Consider the following 21,352-nt stretch of genomic DNA (forward strand, 5'->3'; position numbering starts at 1 on the left):
TAGTTATGTTCATGCGTCTGTACTAGTGTATATATGTATATTGTAGATGGTTTGGTAGGTGCATATGCTGCTAAATGTATATGTAATCCAACGTGAAAAAAATTATAAACGTATATAACTTGAATGTATTAATTGATTAACTGTTTACATATAATTATTTACCCTGGGTATTTAGACTCTGTCCTTCTTTATATGTTATTTTTGATTTAAGATTTTCTTCGATTTCATAAGTTGATTTTATACCCAAATTTGTTCATTACATGCAACCGGTCATTGTAAAGATCGTTATTTGAAAGGACCAATGAGACAAAACCATTTTCAAATGTGTATCCATTAAACTAATTGTATATGTTTGCTTATAACCTTATTTTTTTCCCATTCTAAACAAAACTGCCCGTCAAGCGTGAACGTGAAACTCTGAGTAACAGTTTTTGTGATATTTTTGCTGCTTTTTAATAAAGTATGTATATATATATATATATATATATATATATATAGGGGTAAAATATGAAAAATCAACGAAAATGCATATTGCAAATAGAAAAAGGCTATTTATGACAGGTAGTGACAAATATATACATTTAGATTGATTGAGGTAGTAATACGAGTCATTAAGGTCATTATTATGAGATGATTATAAGATGATAATAAAGTAAGAGAACAAAATGAACCAGCGGTTTACGCGAAGGCTATTCGTCGTTTGAACAACACCGGTTAATATATATATATATATATATTATATATATATATATATGTATGTATGTATGTATGTATGTATGTATGTATGTATGTATGTATGTATGTATGTATGTATGTATGTACTTATGTATATACATTTGTATATATGCATGTATGACATATATCCACATATATATATGCCGATGTGTGGAGCTAGGTACATCCAAGATCATTAAGAATGAAGTGTCCGATTATGAACTTTATCTCAACGAAAAGCAATGCAGTTAATCAATGTATGCACCTAAATTATCAACACAATTTTACTATTTTATCGGTAGCTTATTTATGCTGGCAGTGGAAAATTCTGCTCTGCAAGAGGTGATGAAATCACGAAAGGGTGTTTTTGCATCTTCTTCAGATTTGAAGTTGTTTCAGATTTGAACTTTGCATCTTCTTCAGATTTGAACTTGCAAAAAGTTGTCTAATGCCTGGAACAACATGATAGTTGGTGCAAGGTCTGGTGAATATGCTAATTCACGCGTAGTTTGTGAGGTATCCGCTTCCATTACAGTTTCCAGCTCATCATTATCCACCCTAGTCTCGGGTTTACTATGGGGCTGATTTTCAAGAGAAAAGTCACCAGACCGGAACCATCGATGTACAGTGCGCTCATTCGCCACATCTTCATTAAGCATCTCACTGATGTTACAAGCTGTCTGGGATGCATTGGTTCTTGGACGGAATTTATATACATAAACAACACGTTTTTTTTTATCTATCCATGGATACGCAAAAATTGATTTATAAGAAAAATCTCACAATATAATCAGGCACCATGAATCGCATTTCGGAAAGTGATGATGTGACGCTTCAATGTTGTAAAACAAAGAATTGTCAGGATAAAACATTAGAGTTAGCGACTGTCAAACTTGGTGCAGAAGAAAATCGGACGTTTCATTCTTAATGAGCTGATAAAATGTTCGATAATGAAATAAAATTGAAATCAGTGATAAAATCAGTGAACGAATCTAATTGATAAATGAGGTGAATCCTTTTTCTTAATTGAACATATAATTAATAAATTGCAAAAGGTGGGACAAAAAAATCTCCCACAGCAATAGCGAAAAGTTATAATTAATTGTGAGTAAATGACTTAAAATTATCACTTTCCAACTTGTACATCATGATATTGATTCTACTGTTTACTTTGCTGCATTCGTCAGATTAAGTGGCAATTCCAGAACGTGTTGTAACCAGGCTTTGGATTTTCTCAATCGTGAGAAATGTTCAGATGGAAAAGCTCGCCATTGCATTACGTGCAAGCAGTGTTGCAGGATTAGGTAACATTGATTCTTCTGTGAATCTTGTACCTCAAAGATTCGCTGTTGTGTTGGATTTTTTTGGTCGATTTTAATTAACTCCAAACAGTCGGATACGATAGGAATTCGATATTGCAATTTCGTATAACTATTTTTTAGGTGAAGGGGATAACAAAAAATGGGATTTGGATTTTGGAAAAAAACAAAAAACAAAAAATGTTTTGATAGTTTTCCTCGGCAACGACAGCAGCTCATATTACTGTGCTCTGTGAGGAATGGAAAGAGCTGATGTTTTGAGGATGGTTGTGTGTTCCGTAGTTCGCTACGGAACAACATACAAGCAAGGCAAATTATATAATAATAATAATAACGAAATTCATTGGAATAGAAGCCGGTAATGGCTGCAGAAAGGAGATTTAAAAGGGCCCACTGAGGCATTATTGTGCAGCACCCAAAAACAAACTACTCCAAATATCTTATTGGAATAATACTGGATTGAATGACTCAGTCGTACTCATTTCTCAGTGCTCAAATCAAATCGAGACTGAAACAAGAAGAACGAAATCAGATGAGTGTAGAGTCGGAAATATCGGCAGATCGTCATAATAACGTTCAGTGTTTGTTTAGTTTTGTTACATCATATACAATAATACCCCTACCAAATTGGAGAGGTCAAGGCGGTGAATTTACCTTGGCTTTATCACAGATATAAGGTATCAAAGTGAGTCATTTGCATGGGCAACTGCCGATCTTAGACAGCGTGGCACATATGTGTACCTGATAAGGGAAACAACGATGGACACTTTCCAATATAAATTTATATATATATATAGATAGATAGATAGATAAATAGATAGATAGATAGATAGATAGATATATAAATAGATGGATAGATAGATAGATAGATAGATAGATAGATAGATAGATAGATAGATAGAATATGAGGGATTTAGTCCACTGATGATCTAAACAAATACGTACGCTACGTAAGTGCTATAATTGGTTACACGTTATGTTCCAAGTTTACAGCTGAGGCTGGAGCTAAGGATCCATGGTAGGCTTCCGAGTTAACAGGTGTATATTAAAGGAAAATGGATAACATAACCAAGGCAGGACGAGTATCTCAGGTCATTTGGAGTATCTAATTAGAGTAAGATGAATCAAAAAAGTTGAATTAGAAGTAATTAATTAATTAAGATATCCCATGTAATGGATCAACATCTCCATAAACTGGGTATTCCGTCATCAGAGACAAGGTGTGTATGTAGCAAAGTTCCAGATAGAGAATTAACAGTGCATAAAAGAATAAAAGAGTAGACAGAAGAATAAAGACCAGAGAATAAAGTTCACGGCTCATCTTGTTCGAGGGTATGGAAGTTAGCCTGTACTTCCGTGAAGGTGTAGGTCCTTAAGTAGAATCTCAGGTAAATCCAAACAGTATTTTGAGTGTTGCGTTCATATGATAGGAATAGATTAAGTGAATAGCTTTTTAAAAACTGGTCCAAGTAGGTGTATAATGTGAGAGACAGACATCAAAATAGATGAGCCGTGAACTTTATTCTCCTGCCTTTATCCTTCTCTCAAACGTTTTCTTCTTTTATGCACTGTGAATCTTCTGTCTGGAACTTTCCTACATACGCACATATCCCAGAAACTACTGTTGGACATTAATTACCTCTACTTCTTTTCTTATTCAAATTGTACTAATTAAATACTCTAAATGACCTGAGATACTAGCCCTATATTGGTTTTGTTGTCCATTTTCCTTTAATATATATATATAAACTTTGGGTATGGTAGATGAGTTCATCAAAAATTTAGATTCAGATGAATATGGTACTTAAGTTGAGGCACCAGAATTTAGTACGGTATTATCCATACAATTTCAAAGTAAGGTGATTAAAATCAAGATAAGCAACAAGGGTATCCAGATGTAATGCAGTACGATCGTTTCATGCAACTCCATTTAATTGAACAATGCAATCATTACACCAATTTTAAATGAAGAGCAATCTTCAACTAAATTCTATGTCTTTGTGCAGCTGAAGATTGCTCTGCATTTTAAATTAATGTAATAATTGCATTGTCCAATTAAATGGAGTTGCTATAACGATCGTACTGCATTAACTCTGAATATCCTTTTTGCTTATTTCGATTTTATATATATATATATATATATATATATATATATATATATATATATATATATATATATATATATATATATATATATATATATATATACGTACAATAAATGGTGACTGCAGTTTCAATAAACTTCGAGGTTTACTAGACGATGACAAAAAGGAATTATTACAGGTATATACGTTTAAATGTATGTGTGTGTGTATGTGTGCGCGCGCCTGTGTAGGTAATGACCTCATATGATTCTTATATATTATTCAAGATTTTCATCTACAGCTCTGGTAAAACAAGCACACACATACACACGCAGCCACACACATGCACACACGTGCACGGAAACACAAAACTTATATGAACATGTATGTATGTATGTATGTATGTATGTATGTATGTATATATATATATATATATATATATATATATATATGAGTGAAAGAGAGAGAAAAATGTACGTGGATGTATGCATACATACACACACACACACATATATATATATATATATTTATATGTATATATACTTATATATATATATATAAGTATATATATATATAGGTGAGAAAGTTGGTGTGTGAAGAAAGAGTTCCAGATGAGGGGAGGTAATAAGTGATTTCTTCCGGTGTAAGGGAGATAATCACTTAATATTTTTGCCTTTTTTTGGAGTGAGTTTCTCTGTATAAGAATGTGGGAATGGTTAAGTTTGGGCTTGTATTTTTCAATTTACACCGGAAGAAATCACTTATTACCTCCCCTTATCTGGAACTCTTTCTTCACACTTCTCAGCGTAAACATAACGATGTAAGAAATTTGAAAAGCTGAACGCGAAACCGGCCATTTCTTCAAAAACTATGTCATTGTATGAAAAAAATTTATATCATTCTTCAGACATAATGACTCAAATATATATATTTTTAACCTTTTAAAACAAGCGTTCTGTAGTTTTTTCACTTTTTACTATTTTCTATACATATATATATGTGTGTGTGTGTGTGTGTGTATATATATATTTATATATATTTATATATATATATATATATATATATATATATATATATATATATATATATATAACGCCATGTTGGATCGCTAGCCCCTACACGCAATTTTTTTCTCTCCTTGTTTCTTTTCTGTGTATCTTTCTGTCGAAGAGCGGAGGCTCGAAACGTAAAAGACTTGTTTTATTTCTTTTCCTGAGCGCCATACTAACACATTGTTTGTTTGTACTCCACCTGCCTTCGTCTTTTGTTTATTTTCGTAAATCTTCCCTTTTATATATATATATATATATAATATATATATATATATATATGTATATATATATTTTATAGCTTGACATATGAAGGAACATTTCCCTAGACACTTAGCACGAGTAGGCTCTGCGGCACCGGCGGCTGAAGCTTATAATTCCAGTCATTGAGGGGAAAGAACAGATAGAATACAAAAGAGCTCGTGGAAGTGTCACTTCTACGTTGCATCAAGAAACTACACCTGCTACTAATCAAGAACATGCATTGTAGTCCACATGCGAGCCTGCCAGGGATAATCTCTATACCGAGTGGCAGCCCACACACCCAGGCTCTTGTCAACCCTCTAACGCCATAAGTAGGGAGAAACAAAATTTTCTCCCCCTCCAAAGGCGTGGTCGCAAAATCACGAGCTTCCGCAGGCGTGTTAAAAAGTACACACACAGTTACATACTTCGCACCCCTGCGGATAAAATTTACAGTTGGCAAATATTCTACCAACTCCTTTTCAATTTCTTCCTCAGAGAAGACTTTGATGGTGTCAAGGACCCTGGAATAGGTCCTTAACACCACCGTTCTCTCCCTATAAATTTTCACCCATTCTTTGGGGGCCAGAATTTGCTACTCCAAAGCGGATTTCACTGTTGCGATGTTGATAGCCAAAACAAGAAAAAATCTTCAAAACAAAATGTTCAAATGAAAGTCTATAAAAAACTCAAAAAAGATCAGAAAGACAGACAAGAGAAGAAAAGGCGAACACAACACAAAACTGCTACTGGTAATCCAAACTGGTAATCCACAAATGGTATTAATTCTTGCTGTCTTCGTACACTTGCCTGTGGTAAATCGAATGGAACTTCCAGGGCACGAACACAGTCAAACAAAGACAATTTTCCCAAACAAAAAATTTGCGGAGGGAATACGCCTCCTCAAAAACAAAATTCTCACTGCAAAGTGAGTCGTTTCGCAAGACCACAGGCAGGCAAATGTCTGGAACAGAGTGGAGACTGTTGCTCTACAAATGTTATTAATTACAGAGCAACAAACTCCACTAATCCCCCCCCCCAATTAAACAAACATCTACCAGTAGTCGTGCTTCAAACGTTCAATATTTCACGTCGAAAGACGTGACTGCCAAGTAGCACGAATTCTCCTGTAGTAAGGTAAGCAAGCTACTTACCACACAGCCACTCCTGTGCCTATTATGTATGTCTATGTATGTATGCATGTATATGAATGTATGTATGTATTCATGTATGTATGTATGTATGTATGTATGTATGCAGTGTCTGTGCAAGACCCTGCCTCAGTAAAGCTGGACTCATGAGTCATCTTTGTAGTCATAAAGCGAGACAGATGAGTGACAACCTGACCACTGGTGGTGGTGTAACACACCATACTAATCATATCTGTCGGGCATGTGGAAGAGAGTGTAATTCGGCAGGAGGACTTAAACGGCATGCAAAGGTACATGAAGCCCAGTTACAACTACAGCCGGCTATTACCGGTAAAGGTTTTAGTTGCCAATTCTGTACAAGACATTGCAGATCTTTAGCTGGGCTAAAAAGTCACATTCGATCACAGCACCAATAACAGTTAAGCTTCGTGCAATGGCCATACTCGATAACGAGGGGGCAGCCATCATGTATGTGGGTGGGTGGGTGGTGTTAATTAAAAATTCATCCCTTCCAGTTACGTACTAAACTACCTCCCAGCATCAGGCCATGGGGCCAACACAGCCTCTGTTTCTTATACAGCTAATGGTCACATTATAAAGCTGAACTAATCAGCTATGATGACCTGAAATTTTCTGACCACTGAACATAAAATTCATTAAGATGGCAGTTCATTCGACAGTCATTACTTTGTATTAACGAGCAACTTCACCCGCTCCCCATCCCTTTCTCTATTTTCCCCTCCTCAGTGTACAGATACACACACACGCGCGGTCGCTCGGACACATATGCAAATAATCATACATGCATAACCACATAAATACACATATATACACACGCATATATATATATAAACACATATACATACATGCCTACATATATACGTACCCAAACACACACACACACACACATATATATGTATATATATATATATATATATATATATATATATATATATATATCATACATACATACTGTTGAATATATATATATGCTTCTGTATGTAAATCTAAGCGAGAAACAGTAAAAAGATAGCTGGTGAGAGAGATGAGGAGAGAGAAATTAAGAGATACACTCACATACAGTGGTAAGAGAGATAGAAATAGGTAGGTAGATAGATAGATAGATAGATAGATAGATAGATAGATAGATAGATAGATAGATAGATAGATAGATAGATAGATAGATAGATAGATAGATCGTGTGAGAGAGAGAGAGAGAGGAGAAAGATACAGAGTGAAAGATAGAGAAAAAAGGGAGAGAAGGAGACACTTGGAAGAACAATTTAACGTCGACAGCTAATTTTACAGTAAATTAACACTCCAACACTAGACAAATTATCATTTTAATGACTAAGTGATGAAGCCCTTTAAAATAGTACCGTGTCTGATTGACCAATTCCATCTATATCCTAGATTTTAATGACATGAATCAGTCTAGAATTGTACCAATCAGTTGTTGTAGAAGAGTGGTATCTGTAGATATTTCTTTATTAAATCAATCTTCGTAATTTCGTAATTCAAAAGTTTTTCTCTCTGAATCTACCGAAACGTTCAACTTTGGTAAATTACCTAAAGTTTCATACGTATGTATGCATGTATGTATGTATGTATGTATGAATGTATGTATGCATGTATGTATGTATGTATGTATGTATAAATGTATGTATGTATGTATGTATATATGTATGTATGTATAGTGCTGTCATTTCTTTTATATATGAAGTTGTAAATGTCTTCAGAAGTAAGAGAGTTACTGGCGGATGTCCGAATCGATAATGTACCGGACAGAAGCACTACCCGAACAATACAACGAAGTAGCCACTAGTTCCTGGACATTTGAACCATTAGAAATAATAGTTACTGAAGTCTCTGATTAGGTTTGATATACTGTGTAATAAAAAGAATACTACAAAACAAAAAAAGAAGAGTGGGATGATCACGTGTACATCTTATCGCCCTAAGCTGATCTGGGCTAAAGATCCAGAACTATTACCTATTGTCTAATAGAAGATGTGACAGTCAACTACTGCTAGAAATTCCAACTGACACACAGTGACTGTCATTGTATTCAGTCATACTGATTGTCTATAAGCCCTATCACAATAATGAACAAAAATCAGATTAAGCTGCAATATACTAGAACTGTAGTCTAACTCACAAGAACACTTGTATAATACCACGAGAAGACTACTAAAATAGCCACCCAAAATAATGCTAAAGCACATTAGGACACTTCTATCACATAAAACTCTAGTATCACGTTACAGAACACTAGTATAACAACTGAGAATACAGTCATAACACAATTAAAATATCGTAGAAAATTATTTTAATACCACAAAGGAATATCATAGCTTCCCATAACACTGCTATAACACACGATAATGATAACCCTGCTCCCAGAACACCCCCACAACACCCATGGATACTACTATAAACTGTAACAACCCTTCAGAAAACGGCTACAATATCTTAAGATACTACTCTAAATGCAATACACTAGAACATTGCAATAATAAGACTAATTGCACTAAAATTATACACCAGAATAATAAAATAGTGTCTTAAAAACAAAATACTCTGCTTCCCATATTACTCAAACAATCTCTTCTCTCTATATATAAACGGCAGTTTGTCTGTCTGTGTGTCTGTGTGTCTGTCAGGTTGTACCCTCACCCTGACCACGGCTTTCAACCGATTCTGATGAAACTTGACACACACATAGCCCAATGTCATAATTCAAAACTAACGCAGCGAAAATTATGAAAAGTTCCCCCAGTTCTGAAAATAATCGATAAATTCGACATGGGGTCGAGAATCTAAGCTTTTTATATGCAACACATTTTCTGTCTAGAGGACACAACTCGACAGCTAGGGACAGCTAGGAACATCGTATATACAGAAGTATTCGAGTGAAGAGAAGACATTGCAACCTACACATGCGCCTTCGTTCCCTAGAGGGAAAGGACTAGATTGGGATTAGTCGTTGCCTACTAGGGCCTCTTACATACCCGGGCAACGCCGGGCTATGCTGCTAGTCATAAATACAACATTCACAGAGAGAATTGAGCAGAGTATTGTAAATATACTAGCGCAATATTGTCAGCAATAGGCACTGATCAGGTATGCATTTCTGCTTGCCCGGTTCAAGTGCAGCAGCCAACAGAATGGACATCATGACAGAACTCGAGTGGACGACAGACATAATAAACAAAGGGAAATAACATTGGAGCAAATATGAATAAGTATTGTCTGGTAGGAAATATAACTTATTTTCCAGGTGGAAATTGCAACTGCATTTTACAGTTAGTTTTACGAGAACAGCAACAGTAACATTGCATTGTTGGTAAGAAAACAGCGAACTGGCAGAAACGTTAGCACGCCGGGCGAAATGCTTTGCGGTATTTCGTCTGCCGTTACATTCTGAGTTCAAATTCCGCCCAGGTCGACTTTGACTTTCATCATTTCGGGGTCGATTAAATAAGTACCAGTTACGCACTGGGGTCGATATAATCGACTTAATCCGTTTGTCTGTCATTGTTTGTCCTCTCTGTGAGTAGTCCCTTGTAGGTAGTAAAGAAATAGGTATTTCATCTGCCGTTACGTTCTGAGTTCAAATTCCGCCGAGGTCGACTTTACTTTTCATCCTTTCGGTGTCGATAAATTAAGTACCAGTTATGCACTGGAGTCCATGTAATCGACTTAATCCGTTTGTCTGTCCTTGTTTGACCTCTCTATGTTTAGCCCCTTGTTGGTAATAAAGAAATAAGTATTTCGTCTGCCGGTACGTTCTGAGTTCAAATTCCGCCGAGGTCGACTTTGCCTTTCATCCTTTCGGGGTCGATAAATTAAGTACCAGTTACGCACTGGGGTCGATCTAATCGACTTAATCCTTTTGTCTGTCCGTGTTTGTCCCTTCTATGTTTAGCCCCTTGTGGGCAATAAAGAAACAAGTAACATTGCATTGTTGGTAAGATAATAGCATTTAATGTCCTGTAGCAGCCATGCCTTCACTCTTTTTTTTATGGAATCTAAAGGAAGTGGCTGTGTTCATCAATTTGCAGACCTTCTGAATCTCGTGACATTGATGCCATGAATGTCCCTTGAAACATTTCCAGTGATGTCTTAAGTAGAGGTTCATGGAGAAAGGAATGGACATAATCTGCTCTGAGGATTACTATATTATTTTCTACTCTAGGTAAAAGGCCCAAAATATTTGGGGAGGGGGGGCCAGTCGATTAGATCGACCCCAGTACGCAACTTGTACTTAATTTATCGACTCCGAAAGGATGAAAGACTAAGTCAACCACGACGGAATTTGAACTCAGAGCATAAAGACAAACGAAATACCTATTTCTTTACTACCTACAAGGGGCTAAAACAGAGAGGACAAAAAAGGACAGACAAACGGATTAAGTCGATTATATCGACCCCAGTGCGTAACTGGTACTTATTTAATCGACCCGAAAAGATGAAAGGCAAAGTCGACCTCGGCGGAATTTGAACTCAGAGCGTAACGGCAGACGAAATACCTATTTCTTTACTACCCACAAGGGGCTAAACACAGAGAGGACGAACAAGGACAGACAAATGGATTAAGTCGATTATATCGACCCCAATACGTAACTGGTACTTAATTTAATCGACTTCGAAAGGATGAAACGAAAAGTCAAACTCGGCGGAATTTGAACTCAGAACGTAACGGCAAAGCATTTCGCCCGGCGTGCTAACGTTTCTGCCAGCTCGCTGCCTTCTGAGGACTAATATAGTATCGACAGAAAATGCAGGGAGGGAGAGAGAGAGAGAGAGAGAAAATACAGACAGAGGGAGAGAAGGAGAAAGAAAGAGATGTTGCTAATTATTCCGGAGCATATTCACCATCTCTCTCTCTCTCTCTCTCTCTCTCTCTCTCTCTATATATATATATATATATATATATATATATATATATATATATAAATATATATATATAGTCGTCTGGACTACTGCTTCTAGCTGTGGTCCCCTCTGAGTGTGAAACTAGTTGCGAAACTTGAAGCGATCCAACGCCACTTCACAAAGAAGATACACTCAGCAAAAGAGATGGGTTACTGGGAGAGATTGAGGGACCTGAGACTCTACTCCCTTCAGAGAACACGTGAGAGGTATGCAGTGCTATACATGTGGAAAATAGTGTAAGGTTTGGCTCCAAATTTCGGAATTGAAATCTACAACAATTCCCGAACTGGGCGGCAGTGCACAGTACCACAGTTCGCATCTTGTGCATCGAGGATACGAACCCAATATTGTAATAGCTTTGGATTGAAGGGAGCACAACATTTCAATGCCCAACCACTGAACATAAGGGATCTGCAAGGTGTAGACATGGAATTCTTCAAAAAACGTCTAGATAGCAGTTTATCTGCAATTTTGGATAAACCCACATCGCAGCAGAAGGCAGAAAGAAGAGCAGCAATGTCCAACTCGCTACCTCACCAGACGCTATACTGGAACAATCCCCGGACGCAGTAGTAAAGTTGGTGCACCAGCATGGCCTCAGACTTTGGCTGAAACACATAAAATATAAAATATATATATATATATACCTTATATAAAAATGGAAATTTCCGTCTGTGTGTTACCATCTTGCTGTTTAAACCAGCGAGCCAATCTTCACGAAACTTTGTTTACATGTTAAACTAACATCCAGTTCAACTATAGGCTAACTGGATAAAAATCGATAATGGGTCCTAAAATTCATAATGATCCCCCTATGGGGTTTGGTCTATTATATGATCAAACGAAAAGGGTGTATAAAGTGCTACGTTAAGGGAAATGTGGTGGCATAATGAGGGTGACTGATATCAGAGAAGAGGAGGAGCCACGAAGAGACAGAAAGACAGGGAACATGAGAGATAGATAGATAGATGGATAGAGAGAGAGAGAGAGAGAGGAGAAAGAGAGACAGGGACAGAACGGGAGAGAGAGAGAATGTGTTTACTGAAGGGAGTAGTTTGTTCTTAAATTGTTACCTACCACTTAACGAATACACTTTTGTGAATTAACTATCGTATGCTCAGTCAAAACTTTTACAATATTTCCAACAACAGATTTTAAATTAACAAGTGAAAGGTAAGGTGTTTTTATATATTTGTTTTCAAATCACCGTATTAAGATTTATGAAAAATTTACCAACGTACTGCAACAATAACATTACAAGTAATGTCTTTCATTTTCTTCCATAGATGAATAGCTCGTCATTGTCGGGCAATTTTTACCATGCCTTCCCCGACAGACAGGCCTCTCCATAAGGACAGATTTGTGCAATGTTTCGCTAAAAATTCCTTGACGATCTTTATTCTTTTATAATTATTTACATGTATGTTCGACCGTTTCACATGACTTTATTCATTAAAACTTATTAAATCTTCAGGAGTTATTACAACTTTGGTAGTCGTAATGCTTTGCTCTCGTTTCTTGAATAAACATTCCTCCTCTTAATGATTTTGCTTTCATTTTGTGATAGACAGCTATCATGCAGAAAATTCCAGCTTCCAAATCCTGTTTTCTGATTAGGTTGCAATAATTAAAATTTAAACCCCAGTAATATGTTTCTACTATTTTCTGGAACAATTATACAACAAAATCAGATTTAATGTGGAAAATTATTTCAGTAAACCAAATTGGAAAATTTTGACAAAATTTAAAATAATTTTCAATGTGACAGCAACAGGGAAGACTCTACAAAAGTAGAGAGACAGGCAGTTACACGCGACAACACCAGCTACAATACGCGGATTTTCTTACGAGAAGTTTTCTTTAAAAGGTCAATCATGTTATGCTACCAACCATCCACCGATTCAACTTTGATATTACCTTACCATTGCGATCAATCAATTTTATGATTCTACAGTATTACTTGCCAGCATTTGTAAATCTATCCCACGTCACTGTGCATTTGTAAATATATTTGTAATTTAAACGGGAACTGATCCGGGAACGGAATAGGACATGAAACAGTGGAGGGGAAACGGGAACTGGAAATAACCCCCGCTTTACCGGGTATTACCGGATAATTCCCCTAGTATAAATATATATATATATATGTGTGTGTGTGTGTGTGTGTGTGTGTGTGTATGTATGTGCGTGAGTGTGTGTGTGTGTGTGTTTCATTCACTTTACACTACAGATTTCTCACTATCAGTCATTCTTCATTTATCGATTTAGTCTCCTTTTCTAAGTGTGAGTACGAACTAAAACAAGCTTGCAAATTATTATGACATGCGCACATGACCACCTCTCCCCACCCTCGTCATGCATATTGGGAAGCCTAGAGAAACACCCAAGTACCTCAATTTCATCTACTAATTACTTCAGTCCACTAGAGGGATGAAAGTAGTATGAGGTAGTTTTGCCGCTTGGCTGAAACAGCTGTAAGATATTATCCCAATCTCTATTGTTATATGTTATATATCTTAATAATTACTGATATTTTTTATATTTTCATATATTATACATGTAAAGCATAATATTTTATACATGTATGTATATTGTTATAATTGTCCTATTAGTAAATAAATAAATTGACATAATATAATGTCTAAAAGCTGATGAACCACCTATTGATCCCTCCATTTTCTTATTGCTCTTTCTCTCTCTCTCTCTCTCTCTCTCTCTCTCCCTGTATATATATATATATATATACGTACATACATGCACCATTTTTGGGTCTGCTGTAGGCAACATGTGTTTTTTGTGGGTCCCAGGAGCTGCAAACGATGAGGCCGCCGCGCTGGCACATACTCTAGCTACGCTAGTGTATAGAAGGTGTGCATAATATGCGATATGTCTTAAGCTAAATATGTTACCAAATTCCATTGTATTTTTGTTACATGGTTAACGAACAGAAACGTGATTAATACGTAGAACTCAGATATGATTTAACTTTTGTTATTCTTTGACTCAATATTGTATTGTGTGCATATATATTACATATATCAGTAAGTTGACACACACTCATATACACACACACACACACACATACACACACGCGCGCACATGTATGTATGTATATACTGCAATGTGACGACAAAGTTGCTTTTCCCGGAATGTTCTATTCTTTTCCTTGTCTCCGGACATTTTATTCTTTCTGCCGAAGAGAAATTTTCACATCGCCATCTTTTTCTCACCTTAAACTTTTTCTGTACATCAATCTAATATATTCATTGCGTTCGTCATATGGAATTATGTTGTTTTTCCTGTTTTTGTTTTTATTCTTATATACAGGGTTATTGAAAGAGAACGAACCGATTTCATTACGCAATACTTTTGTAAGGAAAGGCAATAGAAAACTCCTGCTGAGTCCCAAGTATTTACTCCCAATCATCTTTTATTTCCTATCTTACAAGTGTTCAATGTAGCCATGACATGCAGCACAGGCAACATCAGTGCGGTTGGAGAATTCCTCCCAGACGGGTATCAGCATATCACAAGCCACTGAGTTGATCGCTGTTGTTATTCGATGTTTAATGTCATCGACGTTAGGGGGTAACGGTGGAATGTAACGGCAATATTCTACATATCCCCACAAGAAAAAAATCACACAACATTGAACACATGTAAGACAGGAAATAAAAGATTATTGTGACTAAATAGTTGTGACTTAGCTGGAGTTATCTAATGCTTTTCCATATTAAAATATCGCGTAATGAAATCGGTTCATTATTTTTGAAATATCCTGTATATATATATATCTATATACCTATATACGTAAACATAGTCAAAATGCGATAAAATAAATTATTATCGCCGGTGATCTAGCACAAAAGACATTTTAGCCATAGGCCATATGTTATTCATATATAAGTACATTAAAAGGCTTCCAGAAGAAGAAGTGAGTACTAGTTACACAAAAGTTGGATAAATTTAGTGAAATGAAAATTAGAAACCTTTACAAACTCGGTTCATCTTATACTGCAGTTTCGTCTTTTTCAGCATTATATATAATTGCCTGAGCAATAAATTATATTTAATGCTGAAAAAGACGAAACTGCAGTATAAGATGAACCGAGTTTGTAAAGGTTTTTAATTTTCATTTCACTAAATTTATCCAACTTTTGTGTATCTAGTACTCACTTCTTCTTCTGGAAGCCTTTTAATGTACTTATATACCTATATATATACCTATATATACATATATACCTATATATACGTATATATACATACATATATATATATATATATATATATATATATATATACATATATATATATATATACATATATATACCTATATATACATATATATATATACATATATATATATATATATATATACATATATATATATATATACATATATATATATAATATATATATATATATATACATATATATACATATATATATGTGTGTGTGCGTATGTATATGTGTATATAAATCTCTCACTCTCTCTCTCTCTCTCAATATATATATATATATTTATATTATATATATATATATATATATATATATATATATATATATATATATATATATGTATGTATGTATGTATATACGTATTAGTATGTATGTATGTATGTATGTAGTATGTATGTATGTATGTATGTATACACACACAGAGTCCAGACTGAAACTTCGAAGTCACTGTAATTCTTCGGTTTACTCGATATAAAAATACCTTCTTGATTTCCTGAAATGCGTTGCTCCTGGAGTAGGAGAGAGTGAGTGAGAGAGAGACAGAGAGAGACAGAGAGACAGAGAAAGAGAGAGACAGATAGACAGACAGACAGCCAAAAACAGACAGAAACAGAGAGAGAGAGATACTGAGAGCGTGTGTGGAGAAGGGGAGAGAGAGAGAGAGAATGTCTGTAAATAATAAACTGGCTTGATTCTCGACTAATTGCAATTTAAAAGGAGGTAACCTTATGCGAGACACAATTCTCTGGAATCAAAATTCCAACAAAGACGGAAAAGGATGTTTAATTAGTTTCTTTCTGGAAACAGGGACAGTTAAAAAACAGTTCTTTCTACAATGTTGGGCGTCATCACCACACCGCTGTTTTTTTAAATTTGGCTACTGCCAGACATGTACTACAGCCGTATACGAAGTAATTTAAGTAATTTAAGTTGCGGACATTTATCGCTTACATTGATTGATGCAATTACAGAAAGAAAATTAAAACAAAAAATAAATCAAACGACAAAATATGCCAGAATTGCCACTAGCACGAATTTGAGTATGAAGGACAAAGAAATGTATGCTGGATAAGGCGGCGAGCTGGCAGAAACGTTAACACGCCGGGCGAAATGCTTAGCAGTATTTCATCTGCCGTTACATTCTCAGTTCAAATTCCGCCGAGGACGACTTTGCTTTCATTCTTTCGGGGTCGATTAAATAAGTACCAGTTACGCACTGGGGTCGATTTAATCCGTTTGTCTGTCCTTGTTTGTCCCCTCTGTGTTTAGCCCCTTGTGGGTAGTAAAGAAATAGGTATTGCGTCTGCCGTCACGTTCTGAGTTCAAATTCCGCCGAGGTCGACTTTGCCTTTCATCCTTTTGGGGTCGCTTAAATATGTACCAGATACGCACTGGAGTCAATATAATCGACTTAATCCGTTTGTCTGTCCTTGTTCGTCCCCTATGTGTTTAGCCCCTTGTGGGTTGTAAAGAAATAGGTATTTCGTCCGCCGCTGCGTTCTGAGTTCAAATTCCGCCGAAGTCGACTTTGCCTTTCATCCTTTCGGGATCGATTAAATAAGTACCAGTTACGCACTGGGGTCGATATAATCGACTTAATCCGTTTGTCTGTCCCTGTTCGTCCCCTCTATGTTTAGCCCCTTGTGGGTAGTAAAGAAACAAGAAATGTATGCTGGATACCATTTAAGATAAATATATCGTAAAAGAACATACAACAAAAATAATAACAACACCTACATACACCTATATTAAAGTGTAAGCGACGGCAATTATCAGTTATCTTTCAAAACTTGATAATGGCATTAAACTTTCAGTTCCAGACTAGCAATGCAATTAATTATTTGATAATACACAACACTACTAAATACTTTACATGTTTTAATTAATTTTAGAGTTTAATTTGCTATGATTTAGGCAACGATCATGTGAATTAACTTTTAGCATTTTCTGCAGATTTCAAGTTGTTGCCAACATTGAACCAATAAAAATATGTCTGATCGTCTGTGAATGAATTAGAAGTGTTTGAGTATCTGTCTGTCTTTCATATGCTTTGCGGTCCTTCAATGACCGGTGACATGAAACTCTAGGAAACTGGGTGAATATTTTCTTAAATTTTCACGTCAATACCTTTCAATTTTCTTTGGCATTAAATAGTCTGTTCTCTATCATTTTTATTCTATTTATGTGCATATCAATGTATTAAATACATATTTAAGATTCTGTGAATAACAATATGCACACACAAACGCACACACAAACACACACACACACACACACACATATATATATATATATATATTTACATAACAGGCTTCTTTCAGTTTCCGTCTACCAAATTCACTCACAAGGCTTCGGTCGGCCCGAAGTTATAGTGAACCTGAAACCATAAGATTGGGAAGCGAACGCCTATATATACATATGTATATATATGTATATGTTATATATATATATATATATATATATATATATATATATATATTCTTTTATTTGTTTTAGTCATTTGACTTAGGCCATGATGGAGCACTGCCTTTACATATATTTACATATATATATATATATATATTATATATATAACTGAACACCTAATTTTTACATCTTTATCTGCTTCTGAAGAGATTCGACATTCAAATATTTTTTTATTTTTAATTAATTTTCTGAGGGCCTGAATTGAAACAGCTGCAAGTGATACTTGTCAATTTTTCAATTAATAAATAATTTATTAATTACCTCTATTCTTCTTCTTCTTCTTCTTCTTCTCCTTCTTCTTCTTCTCTTTCTTCTCTTCTCTTCTTCTTCGTCTTCTCTTCTTTCTTCTTCTTCTTCTTCTTCTTCTTCTTTCTTCTTCTTCTTTTCTCTTCTTCTTCTTCTTCTTCTCTTCTTCTTCTTCTTCTTCTTCTTCTTCTTCTCTCTCCTCTCTCTCTCTCTCTCTCTCCTCTAATACATACATATATATATATATATATATATATATATATATATATATATATATATAACCTCGAAACTTAAACAACAACCTTTCTCCAAGCCACATTTGTTTGACTTTTTTTTCTTCTCTTCCTGTGTTTTTTTTATATTGACTATATATAGATGTGTGTTACTGAAGTGTGATATATATGCCTCTAAAGTGACAGAAGGTACTAAGTGCGATGCTAGGTTTTCGTCCGACGTCTTTTAGTCCAACGCCATATTCAACGACAAATCCATAAAATTCTCAATGATTCTTTGATTTTGATGTTCATCTTGTTTTCTAAAGAGTTTATTTCAGATTCGACCAAAAGTCGTTGGGCGAAAAAGTTCGTCGGTCAAGAAGACGTCGGACCAAAACACGTGGACGAAGTGACGTTGAACAAAGTGACATCAGACGAACAGTCAGATCATGACTAAGTGGCATCGGCATTGCTAGAAATAAGATTCAAACCGACTCACTCGTCACAAGAGCATTATCTTAATGATTATGGGTATGTCCGTAAGGGAGCTATCTCCCTCGCCAGTCATTATGATAGTGTTCGTGTGTCAGTTTGACTCCTATTTCTATGAATGCCTGTACCACTTAGTACCCACTGAAAAACTAAACCCCTTATGAGTGAAAAACGCAGGGTAACGCCATAAACTGGCCAACCCCAATATAATATTAACTGTCCTACATCTTAGAGTGTGCTTCTCCTCCAAATTTATGTAATCATATATATATATGTGTGTGTGTGTGTTTCTGTGTGTGTGTGTGTGTGTGTGTGTGTGTGTGTTTGTGTGTCTGTGCTTGTCACCCCACCATCGCTTCACAACCGATGTTGTGTGTTTACGTCCCAACAATAGACTCCCTGTCCTTGATACTGAACTTTGGTTAGAGACTGTGAACAACAGAGTGCAGCTCCTCCGCTCCTGTCATATGAAACCCTTAACTTCGAAATATGTTGTTCACAAGAACTCAGCTTTGTCCCACAACATGAAAATTAACATACTGATAGCAGACTTAGGATAACGAACAACGTGTCCCCATTATGCAACCACTATGAAACGAAAAGTCATGTACATAACTTCATGCACCGCATGCAGTTCTACTGATATAATCAGAAAGATAGGGTTTGAGTATACAGGGGTGTTATAAAGAAGTTATATAATATTAAATGTAATGAAACCAGTGGTACCTGCCCTAGATATATAAGCAATGACTGGAATAGGATACAAAGAGCTTGGGACAAAGCAAACAGGGTGAACACGTGGTATAAAACCGACAAATATCAAGGAGTGATGTTTGTAGAATCCACAGCCCATAGAGAATTAGCCCGTAGATTTAAGAAAGCTCTGAAGGAGACCGAACTCAACATTAAAATTGTTGGAAAACCAGGGAACTCCATTAGATCACAACTATGTAGGACGTACCCCTTTGAGAATACCATATGCACCAATGATAACGACATGGTATGTAGGATTAGCCCTGGCGTTAACTGTAGAAGTGAAAATGTAGTCTACTGCGTAAGATGCATAGAAGGTGCTTGTAAAGACATGAACATGACGTACATAGAAGAGACATCTAGGAGCATTGCGGAAAGACTAAATGAACATTCGAGACAATATGACGACAAAACAACAGTCCTCCATACTCCTCCAACATGCCAAGGACCAACATAGAGGCAACCTGGATCAACTTCACACCCGCATTTTATCCAAGCACCCAAAGGACCCAACACTCAGACAAATGCAGGAGTAGGTTCTCATAAATGAAACATCCCCAGAACTGTATAGGAAATATACATAGCAGATAATCACATCCCCATACCTTCAGTTTATATTTATATACAGGCAGAATAGAAAGGGAGCTGTTATGTAGGTAGTTGTATGCATGTATGTGTGTGTGTATATATGTATATGTATATGCACCTGTATGTAGGCATATGGATACGAAAGTAAACAGATAGACATACAGACGGATAGGTACATAGGTCCTATGAACAGACTAACACACATACACACGCATACACAAATGAAGACTGAAACACATATATACAAACATACACACATAGATATATACATATGCGAACACGCACACACATACATGAATACACACACTTACATGCATGCATACATACATGCATACACATATACATACATACATGTGTATGCCCATACACACTGACTCACACGCATGCGCACAAACAAAGGAAAAGAACGCAGCTTCAATAACGGACCGAGTCAACAACTATTGAAAAGGTTGCAAAATGCAACGAAACTTTTAGAAAAATAAATAAGTAAATGAGTGGAAAATATTACCGGTGAGTGTGTTAAATGAGAATGACTCACCCCAGACACAACAGTATATATATATAATATATATATATATATATATATATATATATATATATTATATATATATTATATATATTATATATATATATATATATATATTATATATATATATATAATATACTGTTGTGTCTGGGGTGAGTCATATATATATATATATATGTGTGTGTGTGTGTGTGTGTGTGTGTGTGTGGTGTGTGTGTGTGTGTGTTGTGGTGTGCGTGTGTGTGTATATATATAAATATGTAAGGGCATGTGTGTGTGTATGTATGCGATGGACTGTTTTCGGTTTCCGTCGACCACATTTACTCAAA

The 21,352-nt window shown here is 35.7% G+C and overlaps 1 long non-coding RNA gene across 1 annotated transcript; it reads right to left on the bottom strand.

Annotated features, from left to right (window-relative positions):
- Window positions 1-204: 204 nt before the first annotated feature.
- On the bottom strand, window positions 205-19,104 carry LOC118765001. The gene is made up of 3 exons (XR_005000846.1): window positions 19,094-19,104; window positions 15,675-15,676; window positions 205-390 (listed from the first exon to the last, which is right to left on the bottom strand). It is a non-coding gene; the product is annotated as an uncharacterized LOC118765001 (long non-coding RNA).
- Window positions 19,105-21,352: the final 2,248 nt, after the last annotated feature.

This window comes from Octopus sinensis, linkage group LG10, assembly GCF_006345805.1.
Source record: "Octopus sinensis linkage group LG10, ASM634580v1, whole genome shotgun sequence".
NCBI classification, from domain to species: Eukaryota; Metazoa; Mollusca; class Cephalopoda; order Octopoda; family Octopodidae; genus Octopus; species Octopus sinensis.